Genomic DNA, 24,789 nt, shown 5'->3' with positions numbered 1-24,789 from the left:
TGTGCAGGTATTGGATATGGGGCAGTTTGTAATACATTCGCTGAATCCAAAGGGGGTGGAGGGGGAAGTGGAGAAGAAACAGGCTGCCAGCTTTGCACATTTAGCCAGCGCCCTGGTAGGGGGGTGGGGGTTGGGGTGGAGGGGGTGGGGAGTGGAGTAGTGAGGACTAAGGAGATGGAAGAGGAAGGGGAAGGGAGACAGAAGCAGAATCTCAGAGCAGTGGGTGGAGAGGGTGGAGAGGCATGACAGAAATAAATAAGTAGATAGATAGATAGATAGATAGATAGATAGATAGATAGATAGATAGATAGTCACAGACACTAGGGGTTTGTGTGTGGTTTGTATAAGGGTGTTTGGGGAAGAGCATGAGAGCCTTACATGTGCCAGTTCCCTAAACTGCTCTGTGGTTCTAGAGATTGATGCTTCCACTGGCTCATTTTTGAAACCAAGAAATTTCCTCTCCTAGTCTTCCTTCATTCTAATACACAAATGCTATAGATACAGGTGGCTGGGCTAAGCACACTTTCAAGGAAAGTACTGAGGTTGCTCCCCTGGTGAGCTGCGGAAATAAAATTTAGGAGGGCGGAGCCCTAAGGAAGTCAGTGCTACTCATTAAATAAAGCTTTAATGTTGGAAAGAAAAAATATGCTGGTTTACAACTTTTTGCCACCCTATGTATACACATACATGTATACACACGCCCCCTTCCTTGACAAAAGAAGCCAAGCATGATTTTTCGAAAGGGAATTGAGGCTAAAGAAATTCCCTTCCTCAAAAGGGAACAGCTGGCTTCACTTGGGTCCTCTCACTGACAGCCCCAAGTGTTCACTAGGATATGTGCAAAGTGATGAAGCTGAAATTGTGTGTTTAGAGAGTTGTAGAAATTCACATGCAAGTGTATATAGTATCTGCATACTTCCCGTACACAGTCATGCATGTGCTCTGTATGGTTTCCACATGCCGGCATGTGTTTTAGCATAATTCATATTCAAGAGAGAAATTTGAATGTATACAAATGTTCCTATTTTGCCCATACATTTTATAAGTGTGTACTTCTGTCTGAAATGGTCAAGTCCCCTATTGACCACTGCTGTATGTCATTCACATAAGTCAGTATTTAGGATGCTGTTAAATCAAACTGAAGGAAATGGTGTATTCAGGGCGTGGGCTCACATTACACTGACTGGCATTTATATAGCCTGGGTACTTAGGTCTCACCCAGGTTTCTTGCTTGTGGGTGAAATGATCCTATATCATTCATGGCAGAATCCGATTGTGTTTATCTTTCTTCTGCCATCTATGCATCATCCTAGTCCTTAACAGAGAATGAAACAAGGGCAAAAACCTGCAAAGGTCTAAACTCTGCCACACCCATGAAATCCAGCAGAAATGTGGGAGGGGGCTGGCGGGATTGCACTTCCTTCCTCTTCCACTTGAGCTGCATAAAGATGTGATCCTGGATTTCCGAGTTGTAATACATTGCCAATGGCTGAGAAGAAAGCATAAATGATCTTTATTAGCCATTAATTATCACTATAGATTATTGTAGTGGAAAGAAGGCAGTGAAAGTGGGGTAGAAAGGAAAAGATGGTAAAGGAGTGGTCAAAGGAGGAATAAATAAAAGAATCCCTGAGATTTTAGTGGCTTATGATTTTCAAGTATCTTGGGGCTAACTTTAAATGGCTTAATTACCATGCATTTTGCAGATGATGAAAAACTTGCAAGATGTGATATGTGTCCACAAAGCAAGAAAACTGTGAGGTGTTTCTTTTGTTTAAAAATAAGGATTAATTTGTAATTGAAGTGTAAAGAATACCAGTGCAAGCAACAAGCCCCCCTCGCCCCCCCCAACACCACCAACATCTGCCTTTCCTCGTGGAACAAGTGATTCTTATCTTAGAGAGAGTGATGTGGTTCAGAATTCCAACCTGACTGCGCCTTTCCCTTGCAGTGTTGGAAAGGTGTGGAAGGATGCTGCCTTGCTCCTTGGTGCAGAGGAGTCCTCCTGATAAACTGGATTCCTTCTAAATCTCACTGAGCCACACCCAGTGTCACCCAGGGACTAAATGAATTAATTAAATAGAGGCATTCTCTCTTAATATAATTAAAACTGTTCATTTTTTTAAAAATGGTGATTTCTACCACACATTTCCAAATTTAAGCAGAAGAAGATATCATTTAAAGGGCAGTTTTTTTCCTGCCAAATTATCTAGACTTGCAGAGAATCTTAGAAAATTAATGATGAATCTAGAAATGCATTAATATCTGGTGACTATAATTCCTTCTAACCCATGCCAGGGTGCGTGCACAATCATCCCTGCTCTCTCATGCTGACCCGTCTGTAACTCAGGTCCCCTCCCTCCTCACCCATGCTAAGGTAATTGGGATAAGAAAACATAGGGTTAATTTTCTCTCTTGCTGAGCTGGCAAAACTACAGAAACGTTTCATGTTTTATGCTAAAGGGCAGCGCTCTTGTTCGCTGAGAGGGAGGGTGGCTTAGGGTCTCCTTTGCCTCCATCATAGTGAAATTGTCAAGTGTTAAGCCTGGGGCTTATTAATCTACATACTTCAGTTTTACCTGGCTCTGAAAGGAAAGGGAGGAGGGTGTCTTTGAGGTAATGATAGAGCATATTAACCAAATGTTTCTCCTTGTCATATTGATAAAGTAAGACAAGTCTGAAATCTTCCTCTAAAAGTAAAGGGACATTTCAAAGGATGCACACGCTCAGGTCTTCTCAAGAGAAGATACAGCATGTAACTAATCACTTCCTTATTAATTCCATAGAGGCATTTGGGCAACCAAGTGTGTCTATTGTTAGTCAAAGAAGTGATTGTGGGCAGGAATTCTCCCTTTAGAGTTTCTCAAGTGTGGCCTGGTTGCCTCTGCAATATCGCATTGACCTTCAGAACATTCTTTGTGGTGCTGGGAAGAGCACTGTGCCGAGAGTCCTTTGTTTATGCCACTTACTGATTCTGTGATCTCAAATGAACTGCATGGTCTTGGGCTTCAGTTTCCTCCCATAGAATGGAGTCTAAAAAACAAAAAATGAAAACAAACAAAAATCCCACCCTGTACCTTAAAGGTTTTTGTAAGGAATCAAACAAAATGTATGTGAAAACAAAGATCAGTACAAATGTAAGAAAAGTTTCAAGGTTTGCATGTGAAGCTTGGCTTAGAAATTGCCAGTCTTTCAAGATTATTAAGTGCCTACTATGCTGCGTTTTTCTGTTAGAGAATAGTTCCTTCTGCTCATAACTGATTCCTCCTCTTTATCATGCCTCGTTCACTATTACATTTACTTTAATAAGGCTTCCATTCCCATTGAAACATATTCTGAAAAAGACACCATATCCAGTGACTCTTCAGTTTACATTTCATTTGATATTTTTTTGGTGTTTTGTACTGTTGTCCATCCCTCTTCCTGAAACTGTCTCCTCATTTGGTCCCATGACAGCTCTCCTCTTTCTCCTCCCTCTTGGATAGGTTCTTTTCTGTCTTCTTTGCTGACTTCTTTCACTCTCTACCTCCCCAAATATCAATTATCTCCTGGTTAATGACCTTGACCCCTTTCTCTTCTCATTGAACACACTAATTCCAGGGTGATCTCATCCATGTCCAGTTATAACCACCTGTGTGATTTCCAAATCTGTAGACTGGGTATCACTCCTGAGCTCTGATCCATAGATATCTCTGTCTAGATATTTCAGAGACATCCATGCTCGTTATGAACAAAGCCAAACTCAGTGTCTTTCATTTTGTACCATTTGGTCTTCCTCCAAATCCCCACCCTTATTGTTGTTAAACCGTCTATCCAGCTTCCGAAATCTAGGAATCTGAGAGTAATCCTAAAAGAATTCTTCTCTTTTAGGCTCCACATCCAGTTGTGAAGTTCTCTGATTCTAGTTAAAAAGATTTTGAACTCATCCTCTTCTTTTTCAACTCCACCATGAATAACCTTGTTCTGACTTTCATTACCTCCCATCTGGACAAAGACAATAGCTTCCTGCAAGGACTCCCAACCTCCATCGTTCTCACCATCAGTTCTTGCAGATAACCCTGCTCTTATCTTGACCTAACACAAATCTGGTCATATCATTTCCTTCGTGAAAAATCTTCTTATGGTTCCCTGTTAATGGAAAGCTAATGTACAAACTCCTCAGCATGGAGGACTTGATCTAGTCTTGCCTGTCTTTCCAGTACCATCTTCAAACACCTGTCTTCTCAGCTTACACCACCATGCCAATATTTTAGGCTGTGGTGTCCTTGCTCACTCTGAACTCTCTGCCCACATTTCACATCCCTCTCAGCCTAGAAAATTTCCCTTCCTCCTGTAAGAGTCAGCTCTTTGAGGCTATTCTTGACCTCCCTGAGACAAGTTTTCTTCTACCTGCTTTGTGACTATGCTATAGTCTGTACAATCACTGTTAGATCACTTGTTACACTATACATATAGCATTTGTTTTTTCGCATACCGGTGTCCACATTGTGAGCTGCTTAAGGGAAAAGGTGGTATCTTAATTACTTTTCTATCTCCAGTGCCTACTACAATGCTTGGCACATAAAATAATGGATTTTAACTGTGAATAATCTATTTGCTAAATTAATATAGAACTAGGTTTACAGTCTTTCCATAAGTTGTGGCATGTCTAAATGGAGAGAACCACCATGAGATTTTTTTTTTAATCTATTGTTACCAAATTTTGAAGTGGAGCTAATCATCACTGATTCTTGCTGTTGACCTAGAGATATGAAAGCTATCAGTTTTGAGTGAAATCGGGCATAAAATGCAAAATGAGCCCGTTGATACTGTGTTTCTCCAAACTACCTCCTTTTACATCCTCCTCCCCCACGAGCCAGCATCCTAGCCCCACTCTGAAGTTAGCAGAGTCCCAGGTTGGACACGTGATTACCATAATCCTAGACCTTCTCATGCCCTTCCTTTTAGGCCCTAAGTGCTGACACATGTTACTTTGCTCCACAGCTATTTCAAACAGGCCCTGACTTAATCCCTCACTGCTCTTATTTGATTTATTTCATTGATTACACAAACTTTAAAAAAATACACATAGCCTTGGCCTTTGCTCAGGGGCTTATGCTCAGAATTAATTTTAGGTTCATTTAGGTTTCTTTTCTTCCCACTGAACTATCCACATAATAATATTTCAAAAAGAGAAATCTTACATGAAGGTAAAAGGAGGTTGAATGGTAAGTAGTCCCTCAAGTGCCTGGTGAATGACTGAGAATCAGATCAAGTTTATCTGACTTAGGTTTGAATAGGTTGAAGGAATTTGGATTCTCAAGTAGGCCAATTGTGGCCAATGTGGGGCACATTGTGACCACAGCTTTATAGGAAAATACTATTGGCCAGACTCTCGGTAGTGCATTTTCTCTGACTGAGTTGGCATGGCCTTGAGAAAACAGTAAGGCAAAATGATCTAGAGATGAAGTTGAGTAGTGTTTCCCAATCTCCAAACCCTTCTTTTATATCTTGCTCATTGCTCTCAATCTCTTCTCTTTCTTTGAGTTTTCTTATTTTTTCTCCTGCTTTCAGGTCCAAGTGGAGTTCTTCTGATAAGTAATACCAGCTCATGCTAATGTTAAGTGGGTCAGGCCATAAAGGAGAAATGTAAGAAAAAGTCTATACACTCCAACTTTCTAAATAGGTGTTTTAGACAAAGCAGGTATATTAAGCTATGTCTGGCACATAGCAGTCTCTCAATAAAAAAATATTTATTGAGGGAATAAAAGTAGGAAGGGAGGAATTATTATGATGGACCATTAGGGGATATGATTTGGTACAGAAGACCATTCCTATGTCCTATGTACCTATTGAGAGCTGGCTCTGTGTAAATGCACACTCAGCCCTTGGTCCTCCTTTCAAGGTGGTTGTGGTCAAAGTTGTAATTTTGTCTCCTGTCTACTTAGAACAGAGTGGCACACTTGCAGTGAGTTCAGGTTGTAAATGAGAGTGTGTCTCTCCAGATTTCCTGTTCTTAATTATTTACAGAACTTATTTCTTTAGATGTTGTTTGTTTAATGTCCTGTTTCATGTCTTTGTAGTGGAATAAACCCTTCCCTGGGTTCTAGACCTGGCTCTGCCAATTGCTTGTCGTGTGATCTTGGGTAAGTAACATAAGCTTCCTGAGCCTCAGTTTATTCATCTATGTAAGTGGGTGCATAAAAAGAATACTCCAAATTCAGGCTTGCCTTTTCTATTGTGTTGGTGTGAGGCTCAAATAAAGTGACAAAAATAAAAGCATTTTGCAAATAATGTGTTTTTCAAGTGTAAAGTATTATTGCTTGAGGAATTCCACATATTGAAACTTAAAAGTATCCATGATTCTATACAAAAAATTACCCCTGCTCTCTGTAGAATATATATACATTTCCCTTCCCACCCTTCCTCTCCGATTCTCTATAGAGTAAATATTAATCTTGCTAATGGATGGAAACATAGTATATCTTTATCACTTCCTTTGAAAACTTCAGTGACAGAATTTAAATAAGCAATTATTCAAAATTGTCATGAGACCCCAAGGATCAGTTCAAAGGGATTAGAAATATCCACTATTTTTCTTTGTTATCTTTTTCTGTTTTAGTCTTTTCTTCACATTGTGATTTCTCTTCTCCATTTGCTAAACTGGCTGTTTCTCCCTCATCTCCATCCCCACCCCCACCTCACTTCCACACTGGGTTCTCAGCACTAAGATTACCAGGCATGCTGTGCTCACGTCCATCACATCAGGGCCCAGTCATGCAGAAGAGTAGAGAGGGAATGCACCTTGATTGAGAGACTAAAAATGGGGATGAAGTTTGGTTGGGGAAAGCACAGTTCAGTGACCACTTAAGCACCATTTCCATGCAACCTCGGGGTTCCTCAGTGCATCAGGAGTTAACCTTGATCAGAAGTGGTATACACCCCTGAACCTTTTCCAACTCAGGTGATGCCAGATATAATCTAAACTCTCAAGATCTCTACAAAGGACATTTCAGTTCTCCTGTGTCATTAGTTAATTGGGATAAGTTATCAATTTAATAATACAAATCTTATCAAATTCTCATACAAGCAATAAACTTTTGCAACCCAAAGAATCTGATTTCTTAATTTATGGATACTATTTGAAAATATTTTTAAGTATAATAATTGGATCATTTTTCCAAGAGATTTGTTTTTCCTAGAAGCCAAAAATCTAACAGAAAAATTAGTATCGTGGATATTTTGAAAAATACTTTTACAAAGGGGGCTTAAATAGAGTTTGATATAAAGATACATTACCTGGAAACTTGGGGAAAAGCTGGTCATCCAGAGGGAAGCAATTATTTTTTAAATTTTACCTATGGTTGGTTAATGATCACTTTTAATCTTTCACTCTAGCTACCTCTCCCTGTCTCTGTCTCTCTCTGTCTCTCTCCGAGTGTGTCTCTCTCCACACACACATACCCACACACAATCACACATACTTACTTGTATTACTTATGTTTCCTTTGATTGGGTACAAGTAACAGACACCACCTTTAAGGGTCTGTAAAAGGGATCTATTGAAAGGAAGCTAAATGTCACATGAAATTAAGAAGTTAAACAGCCAAGCTTATGGGAATCAGAGTAGATCTGGGAACTTCAACTTAAGCAATTCATAAACTTTCTTTCTGGAGCCCTGCATTTAAAAGACTCAGTTACTAATAACCCCAGCTTCTCTGCCTCTCAATTAAAAATTCTAGCTGAGAGATAGAACTATATCTCTGTATATATACACACATACAGTGAGAGAGTGAGAGAAAGAGAATATGAGAGAAAGAATGAGAGTAAATGAATCTGATTGGTCCTTCTTGAGTCAGCTAGTTACCGACAGAACAATCACCTCTGTCTGGAGGAGGGACCAGGTCACATGGTTTAGACAATGTTTTGAAACCCACACCTGCAATTTAGTGAGAATAAATTGGCTGAGAGTCTCCTACATATGTACTTGTATGTCCACAATAGGGTAGCTCACCAGATTAGGAGGGACTGACCTCAGATGTGGTAGACCACTATTTTCCCTTTGACAGTTTTCATTTTGGCCTGTATTGCATATTCTTATTATTGGTAAGGTTATCATCACTGGTGATTCTTAAAGGAAACTTAACCACACTGATCTCATGAGCTTTTGTATCTAAAAAAGAAAGTTGGGGCAAATCTCCACACCTAGAGTTGACGGGCACTGGATGTTCCCTGTTTTCCAGAAGCTGAACTCTGCCGGGTACCACCTGGCTAAGAGGAATATCAGCTACCATATATTCTTGCTATTTTTATGTGGCATAGCTTTGATCTGACTTTTCTTATTTTGGTTTGTGGGATTCATTTCTGCTACAGGATTGGGCAATAATGGGTGTAAAACATCTCCCTTCGATTTATATCAGAGAAATGCTGCTCCTTGATATTAGTCATCTCATTTTGAATGTCCTTGAATTAATTCCAGCAGTAATCATCATATTTATCTATTTTTAGCAAATTGGCACTTTCTAAAATATTGAACTGTTGGCTTCGTATACACCAGTTTGCTCTAAATGTAGACTTTTGGTAATTAGCTTTACATCCACTATTTGTAATCCCAATTCCAAAACTATTCAGTGTTATTTTTAAGTGAAAATTTGAAAGATCCTAATGTCTTCCCATTAATGACTACATAAAAGAGCTAGATGAGGCAAGAAAAAAATAAACGAAATGATCTCCAAAAGTTAAGCAAACTCAGAAATTAGCTGCTTTTCCAAATGGTTTCAGAACCTCTTGGTCAGCATGACTAGCCTAGGAACTAGCCTAGACTAGGGGCTGTTAAAATGCAAATCCTCTTCCCACTCTTACTTGCTTTTTGGTTCAGAAACCAATTTACCAGTTTGGAATAAAAACTGAGAAGTAAAAGTTCCTCTTAATTGCCAAACTAGATCCTCAATAGCTATTCCAAAAGATGCATTCCACAGTTCTACTCAAACCCCAGTGGAGGCAATTGTCTCCATTATTTACCGAAGAGGGGAAAAATCAAGGCAGAATTTCTTTAAAGAGAAATTATTGGCTTCTAAATAATTAACTTGCAATTAGATTTCTAGACACATACTGTATTGAGGGCAGCCCACTTTGGCTATCAGACTCTTACAGGGTTCTAATGAGGGAAGGAAATAAGTGTTGAGGCTGTTTAGGGTAAACGTTGCATTTCAAAGTCCCATTTCTTTAAATCAATTAAAAAAAAAGTAATGTTTTATTTGAGAGATGTAAAGGAATAGTGAGACATTATAAGTAATCCATTGCAAATGTCCCCCATTTCATTTTCACCATTAGGCATTTGGAGAATTTTTCTTCCAATGTTTTTTTAGATTAATATTTCTAAAAATTTCTGAGATTTTCTAAAGGAAGGGAAGAATAGTATCTCACTTAAAAAATATTGGCTCTTACTTAGTTAGATCTGACCTAGGGGGTTGATTTATTCAAATGTAGTTTTTTTTTGTTTGTTGGTTGGTTTGGTTTTTTTTTTTTTTTTTTGAAGATTAGGTACCATTTGCAATCTTCCCTTAACCATTGCATCTTAAGGACTTATTTCTCCAATGAAAGAGGAGGTGATTCTGTTTATCACCTTGGAAATCTACTCTGGAGAAATCAGGTTGGTATTTAGTATTCATCTGAATAAATCTTTCACGCTAATTTAAATTCAGTGTTCCTCATGGCTTTGATTGCCTTTGATTGAGAACACAGAGTGATAGCTTTTGGTAATATCCAGATTTGTCCTCCATACTGATGGACAGTTGACTGGAGAGCTGTATAGAAAACATCAACAAGATCTAGTTTCTTGTATAGAAAACATCAACAAGATCTAGTTTCTTGCATACTTTCTTCCATCTTGAACTGCATACTTTACACCAGCGGAGTGAAACCAATATAGAAGAGGAAATGGAGATTACTATCCTTGAAAAGGGAGGAAGAGTTATAAAATAGAATTACTGTTTGGAATTGGGCCATTGCCCTCTAGTGAAAACTGTCAGGGGAACATTAATGATCACAGATAGTTCAGACTTCACTGCTGAATGTCGTATGGAAGATACAGGAAGCCCAAGAACAAGAATGTTGAGAAAAGAATCCAGGAAGTTTGGGCACTAGTATACTTAAGCACACTTAGGGTCGAATTCACTTTTTATCCTTACTTAATTAAAGAGAAACTTGATTCTTGGCTAAAAAAAGACGATGTATCTTTCGGTAATTTTGGGTTTTCCTATAGGCTCTGTAATTCCCCAATATTCTCATTCTAGTGTCATTGGAAATGGATTGGCTCATGTACAAACTGAAGTTTGTTTTATTAAGTATATCTTATCATAATTGTTGCTCTTACTGAACATGGGTGTATTGTAAAAGTCCATTCATTAAGAACCAGACTATAAGAACCACAGGAAACCAACAGAAAAATAAAATTTCCCATAATCCAAGATTTTTAGATATTAAAACGTTATTATTTTTCCTTTTATTTTTTGTTGTTAACCTTAGAAATTGTACCTGTTAAGTTAATTATCTTCTCCGTAGATTAGACCTCCCTGACAATATCTTTTTGGAGATACCAGCCGTTCCAAATTATCCAGCTCATAATATGGAAATAACTACTCTTTCCTCCATCATTAAGGCCATACTATCAGTTACCAAATTCTATTTGCAATGTCTTTTACATCTGTCTTTTCCCTCTTCTGCCAGCCTTCCTCAACCAGCATTCTAGCAGAGAAGCAAGCCCTAACACCCTAAGGCCCTGGAGCCCATAAATGTACTCAATGAATTAACCTCTTTCCCATGCATCTAGACCAGTACTAGTTGTGTACCATCCTTGGCGGAATGAAGAAAACACTCAAATCATTTTTATATGTGTTCTGTGGTTCAAATGAGAAGCCTTCAAAGAGAAAGGCTGGATAGTCACCAAAATTCCTCACTTTTGGCATTACTTTTGTACCTGCCTGGTGGTTAATCTTACTTTTCACTCCCCTTTTCCTCTGAATTGCAACGATTTCTCTTTTTTTAGAAGGTTAATTCTAATTTGTATTTATTTATGATTCTTAGAATCTGGTACCAATCTCCTATTCTTGCCTTACTTCCTCCTGGCTCTGCCCTTGACTAAGCTTATGAAATGTAATCTCTCTGGGTTATCATTTCTTCCATATAAAGTAAGAGTGGTGAACTAATTTGTCTCTAAGGCTTTCCAACTTCTAAAATAACATGTTCTGTAGCAAAGCTCCTCCTCCACTTTGGCATTTTATCTCAGCCAGACTTAGTATGAATTTAAGGATTAGTTTCCCTGTACTTTTGTTTATTGTCATTTCCGCTACTTGGAAAGTCCCCTTTTTGCCTAGTTCAGTTTAACCCAATCTCTGAAGGCTGAGTCAAGAGTTATCTCATTTGTGAAGGCTTTCTTGATGACCACAGTTCTCCGTGACTTCTTATCCGCTTAGACCTTCAGTAGCGTATACTGCCTGTCCTGTTTCTTCATCATTCATTAAACAGAACACTAGTTGGTTATCCATTTGTATTTGTATGTACCTGATTTCCCCAAACTTGTTTCCAAACTCTTTGAAGGTAAGATACCGAGTTCAGTGCTGGCTCCAGAAACACATATTGATTGTTTTTGAGGGAGTGCTCAAGACAAATAGAAGGCTCTGTAAACTCTCAGAAAGGCAAGTGGAGCTGTGCATGACCTCTCTGGGACATTTGAAACCATGATACATGCCTTCTCTTTACTTCCTTGGCTTTTGTAACACCCATTTCTGCTGGGTTTTCCCTTCTTTATCTTTGGTTTCACATCCTTTCCGCCCCACGTCCTCCCCCAACTTGGCTCCCCTTTTTCTGCCAACCTCTGAAAAGTAGATATTACCCAGGCTTTTGTCCTTATTCTTGCATGTTCATGCTCAACAGAAGCTCCAAAAATAATCTGTACCCACAATTCCTACCTGACTAATGGGTTTCAAACTCTCCTAGCTCTCTAGCCAAATCTTCTTCCTGGGCTCTGTATACCTCACTGTCCATCAGAAATCTTGTTCTGATGACCCACAGGAGCCCAATCTCAACATATCCTAAAAATAAAGCTTCATCTCGTGTTCCCAAATCTTTTTTCCCTTCTCATCTAGTCATCTAAATGGAAATGGAACCCTGATTCATTTCCCCAGTCTTCCTTTTATCATTAGATGCTACTACTTTTTCTAGTTTCTATAAGTAAAAAACAAAACATCCTTTCATTCTTTGCCAGCCCTCTCTACCTCAAAAATACGTCTTGTCTCTCTTCCCTTTTCTTCATCTCCACTACTGTCTCTAACCCAGTTGTCTCTCATGGAGTCTAACACAATAGCTTTTCCTTCTAATCTGCTTTCTTTTACCCTCAACCCCTTACAATCATTCTCCTCTCAGTAAAAAGAGTGATCTTTTAAAAAGTATCTATCCCATCATGTGTTTCCAACATTTAAAAACCTTTGATAGTGTCCTATTCCATGTAGGACCAAAACCAAACTCATTATTACCAAGGTCTATAATATCCTACTTGATCCAGGACTTGCCTCCTTCTCTGAATTCTTCTCATAACCATACCCCTCCTGCTCACAAAGTCTACTGGCCTCCTTTTAGTTTTTAAAACACACCAGGCATATTGCCTCTTCAAAACCTTTGCATGTGTTACTCTCTCTACCCAGAGTGCTCTTTCTCTGACTCTTTGCTTAAGAGGCTTCTGTGACAAATCCCTTTAAATGGGGTCCAGGTCACTTTCTAACACATTACCTCACTTCCTTTATTTTCTTTAAGGATAGCTCTCAGTCTGATTTTTTAAAAATTCACTTGTTAATTTTCTGGTCCCTGCTTATCTCTTCAAACTTGAAAATATACTGCTCGTCACATCCCACACTCCAATGCAACTGTGCAGTGACTCATGTTATTTCATCCTTTCCCCCTTTCTAAACACTATTCCTTTTGCCTGGAATGTCTTCTTTTCCCGTCTTTTCCACATAATACATTTCTAACTTATTTCCACAGTATGGCTAGAGTTGTATTTTTCTTTGTGGAGACTTCCTGATCCTCCAGGCACATATGTTCATATTCCCTTTGTGCCATCATTGTATCTAGTGCCTATCTATACTACAACATACAACAGACTTTATTATAAGTACTCATTTACATGTCTGTCTCTTTTGCTATATTATAAGCTCCTTTAGGGTAGAAATCATATTTTATTTATTGTCTTATGTATATAACCCTAGTTCAATTTTTGCATATAATAGGCTCCCATTAAATAGAAGTTGCATAAATGAAGCCCACACAAATGAACAAATATCAGTGTCTAATGAGTAGTACATGATGGCAAAATTTGGTTAAGTCTAAAGCAAAGGTTGCCCAATTCCCACCAATTAATCATGGGGCCTGCCCACTCTGGCACACTTTATAGTTAGGCACCTGATAGATCTCTCATGCACAGAGCTGAAACCGCACAGACCTGGATTTCACCCAAGTGGTACCAGCTGGTTGCTTCAGCAAATAACAGGCCCCATTTTGTAGAGAGATACTTCAACACAGACAGAAAGATAGCCATACTTGACACTATAAACTTATGATCTGGGCTAAGGATGACAGCAGCTTAAAATATTATCGCTATAGCCTTTTTAACCCATTAATATGCCTTCCAATCTTGGTGCTAAATGTTCAGTCTTTTCATAATATCTAAAACTGGTGCCTTCTGAAACCCGTCTCACAGGAAGCATGGTCAAGTTCATATACTTCCTCTTTGTTAATGTTAACGACTGCATGTACACACTCTCTCACTCCTTTTAAGTTCTTTAATTTCTAGTTTGAAAAAATATGCACTATGATGTTTAGTTGTTGTTGTTTTCTGGTACCTGTATATGTGCTGTGGAAGTATGCATCTGTCTGATGTTGTTGTATTTATCCCCAAACTGATAAACAAAAGGAAAGATTTTCCTACAGGGAAATAAAGAAACAAATGGCCAGGTAATCATTGACTTAACAACACCTACCATATGTCTGTTACACACAAAAGTAGGATTCCTTCTGGGGAGTGGAGCCAAGAAGGAAGATGCATTCTTCAGTGTAGTCTATTTCCTTTTCAAGAATACGTATGAGAATAAAGAAAGGAGAAGAATGGTTCATGATCACTAGGTAGCTGGGTCCCTCTGAACTAAAGCTATATAACATAGAGATTGAAAATGCTTTTTTGGTTTGGATGGAGACTTAAACACTCCTGTAGATTTATTTCTTCAGGAAATGATATTCTAAGTTTCAAGCTGCTAACTTGCAAGGCAAACTTTGGAAACATCTCATTTATAGGTTGGGGTAATGCTCACTCCAAAATCAAATTTAAGAAGCACCAAAAGAATATAATTTTCCTGTTTAGGGAATGGATGAGCATAAGGAAGGCAAGCTGAAGCAGACTTCAGCTGAAAAAAATGAGTCACTTTTCTCAGTTGTACATTTTTTATTTCGGTAATTATGTGGGAGGTGGAGAAGATACATGAGGAGTTTAGGTTGCTGAGAAAGTAGATGAGAGAAGCAAGTATTTGACATTGGAGAGGTTGGATTGATGGGATATGGCAGAACTCTGAAAGACCCAGCAGACATGGGAGGAACTCTTGGAGTCATTTCAGGAAGAGAATTCATTTTTCATCCCATTGATCTAGCCATACATTCTTTTGTTTCCACTTTCCACAGACTTTTCCATAGGTTATTTTCTCCACAGAACCCTTTAAAGAGTGGGAAACCATTTTCCCATGAAAGTTCCGGACTTCTCAATTGATACATACTCAGAGACACCGCAGTGTCAGGCCACCATAAATTTAAAGCTGCCAATAATCCCATCATACTCCAAGAATAGCCAGCAAATCTGGGTTGTTCAGATTAAACGAAATTTGAGCCAAATTCTCTGGAACTAAGGAGGGAGCTTTCTTAGGATTCCAGTACAGGGTCAATAGGTTAGACCTAAGTTGGTACAAACAGATTAGAGAACAGACTACTTAGACTAGGGGATAACAAAATCTACCAGGCGCTCACTAAACATACGTTTTTATTACCTCTGAACTAACATTAAGTGCTGCTGTCTTCTCCACCTGAATGTTTTCTTTCCTCCATCTGCCAAACTATGTTCTGCCTCCAAAAATTCTGCTGAAAAATCAACTCTTTTATAGAATCATTCCAGACATTTCCTCATTCTCCATCTGTATCCATACTGCAGTCACTGTAGTCACCTCCTTAGTGATTCCTTTTCCCACATATCATTTATGTGTGTGTATATATGTTGCACATATATATGTATACACACATAGAGAGAAAGAAAAGAGAGAGGGCATATTTATATATGTTTTCTACCTATTATCCTTTCCTGTTTCCCCAGACACTGCTTAACTTTCAGCACTGGGTTCTCCGCTGTTTTATTTTATTTTTGTTTTTTGTAGTGTTTCTTTGTTTTGTTTTTAAGGTTTTTTTTTCTTTTGATTGATATATAGTCAGTTTACAATGTTCTGTCCACTGTTTTATTTTTATTTATTTATTTTAATTTTTATTTCTTTTTTGAGGGGATAATTAGGTTTGTTTACCTATCTATTTATTTTTAACAGAGGTACTAGGGATTAAACCCAGGACCTTGTGTATTTATTCTAAGCACGCACTCAACCACAGAGGTATATCCTCCCTCCCGTCCACTGTTTTAGATTTCACAAACCGCTGTACAATGCTTGCCACTAACTGCCTTCTTATTTAATCTCCCAGGGACAAGCTGTCATCCTCTTTCACTGTATTCCTGATGGTAATAATTATCATTGATTAGTAGAGCTAAAGGTATCGTAGAGATTATCTAGCTTCTTTTTTTTTTTTTTGACTTCTTTTTAGCCACAGAACTTTTGGTCACAGATAATTCTCAGAATCCAAATACATAAGATGGATAAGAGGCGCTGTTTGGCTAGAGCAGAGTTTGGTGGCCCAGACTTCTGTCTTGTCGGCCCCCACTTCTCTCCCCTGATGCCCCACTAAGGAAGCCCAGGGAGCAGAGTTTAGGAAGCACTGACCTATGTGCAATCTGTCATGGTGTAGATGGTGGAAAGTGAAGGTCATTCAGCTCAGAAAGGGCTGAGCTGGACTTCCTTCCTGTATCACTGCTACTTCTTTCAGAGGGGTCCATATCCCTGTACTCTGGACATGCATATCCCTAAATATTCTAAATTTGTGAAGTCAGCATTTATGTGGTTCATCAGTGGACAGGGTTCTTTTCTCAACAGAACCCTTTAAGGAGTAGAAAACCATTTTCCCATGAAGGTTCTGGACTTCTCGATTGATACATACCCAGAGACACCACAATGTCAGGCTGCCATAAATTTCAAGCTGCCAATAATCCCATCATACTCCAAGAATAGCCAGCAAATGAAGACTAGAAGTTTTTGTGTTTTCCACTTTTTGACTCATTTATCTTATTTTTCAATTCTCTTTTTCACCAGGACTAATATTGGGAGAAAATATTTTCCTTAAATGGTATATGGAAGTCATTTATTCATTCAATAAACATTTATTAATCATCTACTGAGCCAGAAATTATGCAGAGAACTGAAAATATAGGAATAATTTTCTTTTAAAAAGAAAGACTCTCTACCCTACGGTAGCTCACAATATAGTGCAGTAGAGATACCTGTGTCTATTTAAAAGTATGTATTCTAGAATGTGCTCCTGGATAATTTTACTACTCTCAGGTGTGTTTTCCTAATTGTTCAGGGATGTTTTCACTGTAGGAATACACCAGTGTTTCTTCTCATGTAGCTGTGACTATCTAATCTGACTTGGAGGCCTGGAGGGTGAGTTTTATGAATAAGAGAACATTGATAGGTATTAAGACTTAAAGACTACAACTCCAAAGGATTTTTAATGTATGTACAGTACCTAGATCTGTACCTGGCATGTGGTGAGGACTCAGTGTTAGCTATTGCTTGTTACTGATGTTGGTGATGATGCTGCTGCTGTGTCTGTGGTGAATGAATCATATGTCAAGATATCTTTAGGTAGGAAATCCTCAAGGACTAGTTTCTGAATCTTGGGTAGTGTGTGTGTGTGTATACATGTCTGAGGTTTAATGAACATACAGTCAGTTAACTGAGAAATGAGATATCAATGTCACTGATTTAAATTTTGTACACCCTGTGCTCTCAGTGGCCTTTAGGGATAATATACATCGATTCTTGGACATTGGAACTCAGAGATATAATTAGCTATCTCACAGATGTGGCCAATAAAATAGAAATAGAAATTTGAGGCTGCCTTGCATGTAGAAGCTGGAGAGGCTCATCACTTCCAGGCAACTGGAATGCGAGCATCTCAAGACCTAGACTCAGCCACTTTCAGTCTTCAAGGAGTGATGCAAAGATGCAATGGCAGTTGTAAACTATCCTCCGTGATGGTGGCATTTGGGGTCTAGTGTCTATGGTGCCCACAAACTGATGTTCTAACCAGTCAGTTGTTTCATCTTGACTGTTTCCTGGGCCTGGCTTGTATTCCTTGGTTCCTTCCTATTTTTTGAGCCTTGTTCTCTGGCCTTCCCATCAATAATGTGAGCTCTGATGTTATCTTAATTTAGTCTAGTTTCTATGCTTTCAAGTAAAAATCTGACTCATAGAATCCAATACTTAAAAAATCAGACCAAAGCTACTAATATGTTTCATGCATATTATTGCAGCAGCCCCAGGGCTTTTGCACTCGCTATTCCTTCTGCCTGAAATGCTTTGTTCACACTTGTTCTCGTGACTTGCACCCCTACTTGCTCAGGGCTCTGCTGAAATCTCACCTGGGTAGATCTCATCAAGGAGGATTTCTCTTATCATCCTATATAAAGCAGACCCCACCTCACACTCCCTTTCTCTCCCATTTTATTCGCTTTCATTCTTCTCACTAGCCCTTGTATCCACCCAAGATATTTATTTACTATTATCTGCTAACACCAGTGGCATGTAAACTTCATGAGGGTTCCCTGACTCTTTTAATCACTGATATTTCCTGACACCTAGTAGAGTGGCTGGCAATATGAGATGATCAATAAATAGTTCCTGAATGAATAAACGACTTTAAATTCTGCTCAGATGTAATAATAACAATAAGCTAAAAATGTGCTATCACTAATACATTCATTCCACCTTCTTCCATGTTCTTGACTTCTGTCCCTTAATCTCGACCGGCAGCACCCCATATATTTCTTTTTGCCTGTCTGTCAGTTTAAATATGTGATAGAGTAGATTTGCTAAGAGTAATGAAAGAGGAATTTGGTCCTGCCTCACCACTACAAAATGCTTGTTTATCTCTCCTTTTACATTTTAATTGTTTAAATATTTGGGGAGGATTTTCCTGCTGTGGTAAATTTATACTCATTAAATTGTCAGATGCGATGATATTATTTATTTATTTGTTGCAGGCACTGTAAGGGGAAATGCTTGCTTTTGCCACTGGCACCATCTGGCTTTGACTGATTATTATATTTTACCTGATAGTCTTTGGACAGGACTATCAGGGTGATGAATGGGTGAGAGTGGGAGGAGTTCAAACACTGGTTGAGAAAGGATAACAAACCTGTAGCAATAAGTCAGACATCAGGAGGCATTCTAAAACATTGAATAAGATAGACCATCCATCGCTCCGTCATTTGCATTCCAGATTAATCTTCAAAGAACCAACATGGCAAAAACATTCCAAGATAAAAACAGCAAGATCTTCTAGAAAAGATTTCAGTTACAAGGCAAAAAGAAAAATCCTTTATGGTTACTGAGTCTGCCACTATTCCACATGGTTGTGGCTGCAGCTAGAATTCTGCATATATCTTTCCTCAGCATCAGTAACTTACAATCTCATGAAGATTTCAATAAAAATGAACCTTCTCAAGACATTCGAACATTCTAAGAGAAAATCTGATTTGTGGGAATTAAAGAACAGAATGTACATTAGCAAAGAATAGCCAATGGCCAGGCACTGGATTCTGTGGTTACAACCTGACCTGAACCAAAACCTAATCCCCCTGGCATCCTTGAAACCTGAGCTTCATCAGAGGCTTTGTTCCAGACAGAAGTGAGGTGACAGCTTAGCTGATGTGGGGCATCTTCAGCGTGCCTGGATCCATCTGCAGTCTTGTTGAGGCAGAAAGCCTAAAAAAGCTACTCCAACCTTTCATCTTTCCCAGGAGAGAGACAGCTTTAACGTCTGTGTGTGGCCAGCCCCCATGTCATTTTGGTTTATCAGCTGGTCATCTATCACTTTCATAGTATCTCTGAGTTAAAAGAAATGTTAGAAGTCACCTTGTCTAGGCATCATTTATTTATGAGTTAGGAAATATTTATTAAGTACCTACTAGCAAATAAAAGATACAGACTGAAAATCTATATATATCACATATGATTGTCTCCTCTATAGGATGCATTAACTCCTCTTCATGACATCCTTGTTCGGTTGGAGTTCAGCCTTCCCTGAAGTAGCTCCAACATTTTGTGTGTTGTTGCTATTCACTGACAAGCCTCCTTAAACAAGAGAAAGCAGGGTAACCTCACTTCAAAGGGCAGTAGGGCCCAGCCAAAACTTTGCTTCCCCCTCATCATTCAAAAAGTCAGATGCAGAATCCTTGAAATCCAAGTCCAACACTTGAAGATCTGAACAGTTCATTTAGTGAACTCTTTTCACCTTTGTCTTCTTGTCTTGAGCCCTGTCTGACTTCGCTGTGCCTGGCCATTCTCCCTGATCCTCCAGAGATGTGAGCTGAATACCAAATTGGGATATTTGTAACCCAATGAGTTTTAGTCTCTTGTTGCCACAAGAAGTATTCTCAAACCTCTTAATGTGTTTCAGAACACTTTCCCTCCTTCATCAGTGAAGCCTCATCAGCTTGGTTTAGTTCCATTTTCACGGAAAAATCAAGCTTTGGAATAAATCTACAGTGTTAAAACAAAATTCCTATATTTGTAAGATGCTTTGAAATATCTCAAGAAAAACATTTCTTGAGGCTTTCAGCACTTGGCATTGGCAAGAATTTAGATATTAAGAGTTCCCACAAAATAAAAATTAAAATGGCATGCAAATATATAGATACACTCACAAAACCTAAACTATGGAATTTTAAGGATTTTTGAGATTTCTAGAATGGTCAGTTGTCACTTAGAACTGTGTTACCACTCTTATGTGGAATCTTAAAAAAAAGACACAAATGAACTTATTTACACAACAGAAACAGACCCACAGACATAGGAAACAAACTTATGGTTACCAGGGGGTAAGAGGGTGGGAAGCGATAAACTGGGAGTTCAAGATTTGCATATACTAACTACTATATATAAAATAGATAAACAACAACATCCTACTGTATAGCACAGGGAACTATATTCAACATCTTGTAACCTATAATGAAAAAGTATGAAAACAAATATATGTATGTATATGTATGACTGAAACATTCTGTACACTAGAAATTGACACAACATTGTAAACTGACTACACTTCCATAAAATAATAATAATGATAATTATAAGAAATTGAACACTAAACTAACTAAAAATGTGCTACTAAAATCAAAACATACTAGATTATGCCTCTTGGTAAGAATATTCTTAAACCATGATTTAAGATTCTCCTAATATTCCCTCACTGTCAGGGTCCAGAAACTCAGAGCCAAGGGTAAGTCAGCCTTGGATAAACAGATTGTCTGGCCTAGGCCACCAATCTGTCCAACATTTGTGACCTATAAAGATTCTTCCTGCAAGCATCTCTGCTTATGCCAACTGTTTATATGCACAGTGGAAACTTCCAAAGCTTTCGTTCCCAGGTTTGCTTTGCTTATACAACTGTTACTGTACTGGGACATTGCTTTTTCCTTTTTTTCTTTCTTTCTTTTTCCCTTCCTTCCTTTCTTCCTTTCAGAGCCAAGAAAGGCTCAATTAACCCATATCTTTGATCAAGGATAGAGGTTGAAGCACAAGACCTGAAGGTTATAGCATTTACACTTTGCACAGTGTGTTGATGATGGAGCAAAGACTCAGGGTTGGCTACTATAGGTGGAGATTCAGAAAGGGTCTGATGGAAGAGCATGAGAAGGAGATCACACATATGCTTCAAATCACTCTGAAGAAATGGAAGAAAATATAAATAATCTAAGACAAAGGAGGGGAAGCTCTCTACAGGTATTCTGAATTAAACATGGCCCCTCAGAAATATTTGCAGTGTCCTAAGTTAGTAGATTGCTGTTTCTTATAGAGAAGATATAATCAGGAAAGATCTCAATCACCAGAGACCTCTCCTTTGAGAATAATTTGCAACTAGGTGCCATATTGTATGTCAGAAGCCCTTTTCTCATCCTGTTTTATATGCTAAGTGCCTGTTTCCAGGAAACTACACAACTAACTTATATTTCCTGAACCCCTACTGTGGACCTAACTCTGTTACTAACATGTACCATGGGACATATTGTGATGGGAAGGGGAATATAAACCCCACCATCAACAAGGGGAAAGAAGACTGATGTTTAAGAAATACATTTGAACTAAAGAATAGCACTCATGAAAACAAAACAAGGAAGTCTGTAATTAAAGGATACAGGTGCTGTAAGAGATTAGTGAGGGGTCACTGGAGGAGGCAGAGGAGCATGAGGGCTTTAAGGGTGGGGAAGGCAGGAGAGTGTTTAAGATGAGGAGAAAAGACAGTATTCCAGCTAAGTGGGACGACCCAGTGCATGCTTGTGGGGCCTTGAGGGGACCATCCTGAAGAAAGTGAGTGTTCAATGGTAAGAGATAGGGCCAAAATAGGAGTGCAGATGAGGCTTAGCCAAAAAAAAAAAAAATTAGCCTGCTGTGGTAAGAAATTTGTGCCTTTAGCAGATTTTGACTAAGGGAGTGACATAATGAGATAGGTCTTTATGGTACGTACTTGGTATTTGTGCAGGATTGCATGGGGAGACTGGAGACAGGAAGGCAAGGTAAGTGGTTATTTTTAACAAAATAAGAATGAACAAATAAAGCCTTGAACTAGGGAGTTTACAACTGGCATTGAAATGTAAAGCTAATTACAGAACTTTTGACAAAAATGGAGTATTCTCAGTGCCTATGGGACATGAAGAAAAGTCTCTGGATACATGTGCTCTGCAGCCCTTCTCATTTCTCTGACCAAGTGACGTGTGGTATGGGCAGTATGACAAGCAAGTCATAAAGCAGTCCTGGTTTTAGGCAATTACTACCGGTCCTGCTGCAGATCTATTTGCTTTTCATTTTCATTGCCCTGGTTCTTGGAGTGCTAGCTCTCTAGCCCACCCTTATTTTCTACTCCTGACCCCTTCAGGTGGACCTTATCAAGTATTTCCCCTTGGCCTCTGAGATGGGGGATCCCTAGCTACTGGGCTCTCAGGCCTGCCCTCCTCTCTAGTCTCAGACATCACCTCTAGCATGGAACTCCTACATCATTCCATTTCAAACCCAATGAACTCTACAAGCCATGCCAATCCCCCCAATTTGCTCTGTGATAGGTAGAGAAATGAAATATGATTGTAAGAGTTCCAGCTTAGATAGTGGAGTGGAAATACCCTTGGCAGAATGAACACACTTGAAAGGAAGACCTGGTTTGATAAGGAAGGCAATGGTTTTAATTTCCATCGTGATCAGTATGAATGAGGCATCCAGAAAGAAATGCCTTATGGAAGATTCGGAAGTGGCGGGAGAGATACCAGGTGCAAGTGACTCAAAGGATGACTGAAAGCTTATTCATTTTCATGGGCTTCAGTCGAGGGAGAGTTCGAAAGCGAAGCATTGAAGGGAGGGCTTACGCTCCCTTCAATGGCAGAAGATACTTCATTAAAAGAAACAGAAAGATCAACTAGGAAAAGAACTTAGCATAGAGAATCAGAGAAGCCGGTCAGGAGAAATCTTCAAAACAGAAAGGTGAACGCTAGTAAAGCAGAGTGATAAGACAGATGAGAATAGAGAATAGACCACTGAATGTAGGATGACCATCAATAACCTCCCAGTGGACAACTTAGTAGAGTGATGAGGATGAAAGCCAGTTTGCAGGGGTTTAGGAGGTATTGAGGTGGAGAAATGCAGACAGTTGGCAGAAACCACACATTTAAAAATTTGGGCACTGAATAAGAGAAGTGAGACTGTAGCAAAAGGGTGCTATTTTTCAAGCTAGGGAGAGACCTGTGTTAAGCAGAGGCAAGAATTGAGAAGGGTAGGTGGAAAGGCTAAAGGGGGAAATAAATGTTGACATTAGTGAGAGGATGGGTTCAAATTAGATTTCAAGAGGGTTCCTTGTGGAAAAATAATATCCCTTTGAAATAGAAAGGAGAAAGAAATGGATGAGAGGTTTGTTGAATTGGGATGGTATGTTTAGGAGATCTTGCCCAAATTTTGAACCCCCCTCCCTTTTTTTTCTCAGTGAAGAACTTTGGTCAGCTGCTCAGACTGAAAACGGAGAAACAAACACCTTTAGGGGAGTTTACTAAGCAGCAAAAGCAGCACGTTCCCAAGTGGGTTATGGATCACCTAGAGGGGCTTTTAAAAATGAAGGCTTCCAGTGGAGAGACCTCTTTTACAAGCTCCTCACATGATTCTTATGCCTGCGAATGCAGGAGCCAGGGCCTTATTGGGAAGTGCAGCCATCCTGAAAACACTGTCTAATTGAGGAAACTAGTAAGAAGCTCCAATGTCTCTCATCCTGTGGCCATTTTAATCTTCACTTCCCTCCCAGTGCCCTCTTCATGAGGTATATTTCTGTGAGAAAGAGAGTAAAACTCATGCCAGCATAAACCTGCAAGAGCTCGTGGTTAGATCCATAATATCTGGGAAAGCATTGAGATATGCCTGTAACCAAAAAGGAAACCTCAATACTGATCACGTGCTGACGTGAAGTTTACAAGTTGATGTAAAGCACTTATTTTTTCTACTTACTTTTCTTCCAGTCCATTAAGAGTTTGCTTCAGGAAGGCATCTGGGCGCCCCTTTCTTTCCTTGGGTTCCCTTTCTTTTCCCTTCCCCACCCCCACTTTCTTCCCTTTCGTCCCCCCTCCTCCCCCACCCAGTTCCAACCTAGACCTCAGGTGGGACATTAGATCTTTACGGTTCTGTGCATTGCACCATGTTCTGTTCTAGAAGATCAGCTTTAGAAGCTTCAGAGATTTGGTCCCTAAAGCTTTCAAAGCTGTATCTACAGAAGAGCAACTGACATTTGCTTGCTAACCTTGATTACCTCTTGTAACATAACTTTGATATATTGTTATGTATCAAAAATAGTCACTGTTTCTTAATCTAGCCTTACTCCTCATGAAGTGTAAAGGGGAAATAAAGAGTGTAGAAGAAACTAAAATCCAATTCTGCCACACTGGGATACCTTTTATTTGGGACTCATATATTGAGAAGCCCGCAATAGGGAAGCATAGGCCTAAGTGATGGAGTTCCGTCAACTGTAGCACTGAGTTTCCTGCCCAGTGAAGGCTCAGTTCCTCTGTCTCTCCCTCTCTCCTGCTGACATACACACACACAGAGGCATACTCACAAAAGAGCTGTTGTTTTATTTTGTTTGAAAAGTTAGGCTTGATATTGACAATTATCTAATTAGTTTTTAGTTTGTTTTATTGTTTGGGTTTTTTGGTTTGTTTGGCGAAAAAATATATATATACATGTATGTGTGTGTGTGTGTGTGTGTGTGTATATATATATATATATATATATATATATATATATATATATATTATTACCAGTTACCCAGGTTGAAAAGGAGTCAACATTGAGTGCCACAGCATTGAATCAG

At 39.0% G+C, this 24,789-nt stretch overlaps 1 protein-coding gene and 1 long non-coding RNA gene across 4 annotated transcripts in view; one reads left to right on the top strand and one right to left on the bottom strand.

Moving 5' to 3' along the window:
• Positions 1 to 24,789, top strand: part of GAP43 (growth associated protein 43) — a 457,292-nt gene that overhangs the window by 367,912 nt on the left and 64,591 nt on the right. The window lies entirely within an intron of this gene.
• LOC140698105 (uncharacterized) lies at positions 811 to 23,989 on the bottom strand. Its single transcript, XR_012075565.1, has 3 exons — positions 23,931 to 23,989; positions 2,970 to 3,033; positions 811 to 1,489 (listed from the first exon to the last, which is right to left on the bottom strand). It is a non-coding gene; the product is annotated as an uncharacterized lncRNA (long non-coding RNA).

The sequence above is a fragment of the Vicugna pacos genome, chromosome 1 (assembly GCF_048564905.1).
Source record: "Vicugna pacos chromosome 1, VicPac4, whole genome shotgun sequence".
Classification (NCBI taxonomy): Eukaryota; Metazoa; Chordata; class Mammalia; order Artiodactyla; family Camelidae; genus Vicugna; species Vicugna pacos.
The sequence above is the reverse complement of the archived record's forward strand: the minus strand, read 5'-3'. Positions and strand labels throughout refer to the sequence as shown.